This window comes from Aquarana catesbeiana, linkage group LG10, assembly GCF_042186555.1.
Source record: "Aquarana catesbeiana isolate 2022-GZ linkage group LG10, ASM4218655v1, whole genome shotgun sequence".
Lineage (NCBI taxonomy): Eukaryota > Metazoa > Chordata > Amphibia > Anura > Ranidae > Aquarana > Aquarana catesbeiana.
Window position 1 is genome coordinate 126670440 of NC_133333.1, and position 2238 is coordinate 126672677.

Sequence of the window (2238 nt, forward strand, 5' to 3'; positions counted from 1 at the left end):
GTCAGGCTTCTACTGGGCCCGGCCTTCTCCTGGCTGCCACTTAGCCCCGCCTCCTCCTGGCTGCCACTAACCCCCGCCTCCTCCTGGCTGCCACATTCCACAACCTCCTCCTGTGTGCCACATTCCACAGCCTCCTCCTGGCTGAGGTCTTCCTGTGTATGAAAAAGGGACATAGTTCTAGTTTTTACTTAATCAATCACACACAATTTTCACCTCATGACTGTTGCAAATTGAATGTTAACAAATATAACAGACTATCATTCTGAGCCCAGCATTTTTCATTCTTGTCCCAATTATTTTGCCCACTGCTGTCTATTGATATATAAAACACTTTATTAAATAAGCAATTAGTGATCAATAATAACATCTAGGAAACCTCATTTATTTATTGACCAGAAATCTGTAGAAGAATGCTATGCCTGGCTCCAGCTGGGCTCCTCCACTTCTTCCTGGCTGGAAGTCCCAGGTTGGACATCGGAAGCCTCAGCTGGGTTGGAAGATAGGGTGGAAGGAAGAGTGGAAGGAAGAGTGGAGAGGGATTCCCTGACTTCAGTCTGGTCTGACAGAAATCGAAGTCTCTCATAGTACCACAGCCTGGGGACATAAACGTCATCTGCTGCAGCTCCTGATCTCTGGGAATCCGTGACCTTCTTGCGCTCCCTAAGATAAGTGCTCCTCAGGCGACCAATTTTGGCTTTTAAATAGGGGATGGTTGCCGTGGGGACCACCGGCTTCACCAAATCCAGCAGTTTCTCCAGCGCTGCCTACCTCTTTTGTTTATTATTATATTGCGGGTGTTTGATCTGCCACAGACAGGGCAGCTCCCTGTATTTGTCTATGAACAGGGGGAGGAAGCTGTGGTCATTGAAGCCATCCATTTTATCTGCAATACACAAGACAAACCCTAATGTCAGGCTAAAGTCTCCTAATCTTGTCCCAATATAGGCCTCAATCTCTAAGCAGTATAGGCTCAAGTTTAAATGTTACATTCGTTATCACAATCGGCGCTTCAGAGACTCCTTCCTCCGCTCACAGATTGTACGTACTACGCACGCGCGTTACGCTTTATATACACTGCGCATGCGTGAAACTCCGCCCGCCCCTGACGTTCTTTCTAGTCTATTCCCCGCCCCTTCTCGTTCGGTGCAGTGGGGGAAGAGCACATGGCGGAGACACAACAAGTGCGTTCTAATTATAGCAACGAGGAGGAGGAGGAGGAAAGCCCGGAGCCAGAAACGTCCCGATCCCGCAGGAGACAATTTAAGGCCTCAACTATGGCCTTTGTGGAGATGGTGGAGATGGTCGACATACTGAAGAGGGCAGACTATGACGGGAAGTATGGCCCTTACCCAACCCCAATGTCAGAAAGGCCAAGATCATGGCGAAAGTTGTGAAGAGTCTGCAGAAGAATTTTGGGGTACGTTGATCCAAGGATCAACTCAGGAAGCGGTGGTCGGACCTCAAATTAAGGGAGCACGAGCAGTACAGAAGGATGAGGAGAGGGATGCAAAAAAGTAAGTAGTTGTCCTGTGTTCCTATTCTTTATTCTTATAACGTTCGTGCTGCTCCATGTGCTTTTCTTTACTGTTGTACAGTTTAAAATGGCATCTTTCATGTTCATGGACATATTATTCGTTCGTAGGAAACGTTGTTCTTTCGGCCTAGAAAACACCATGTTTTGGCCAGATGCATTTCAATACATTTTTTCTAGCCTACTTCTCTTAAAATAATTTAGTTGTCTACATGGGTTTGTAACTAGAATGTAATGCAAACTAGATTCTGTGTAAGGAGAGGACACTCAGCAGCTGTTTACACATCTGGATGCTGGAGCACTAGTGTGGGACACCAGAACACCCTTTTTACTAGGGGGCCCACACAGGTGCTCCAGTGTATACTATAGGGTTGTCTCCATCTGTGAAGCTTGTAAAAACAGGTAAGTATTCAAGTTTGTTAAAGGAAAACAATATTTCTTCATCTTGGAACTCTACCAAAACAGACAATTGTACCCCACTTCCAAGCAATGTTTCATATTCCTATTTCTGCCATCAAATACCTGTGTGCTAAGTATATCTATATTTTTTTACATAGGGGAGAAAAGAATCGGAGGACACCACTCATCCGAGGAGACAACAGACCCCCCACCTCAGGAGGAAGTGGAAATGCCACAAAGACAAGCAGAGCAGAAGGAGGAGGGAGAAGTGGTGGAAATTGTCACCACAACGGGTGAGTGTCTGCGAC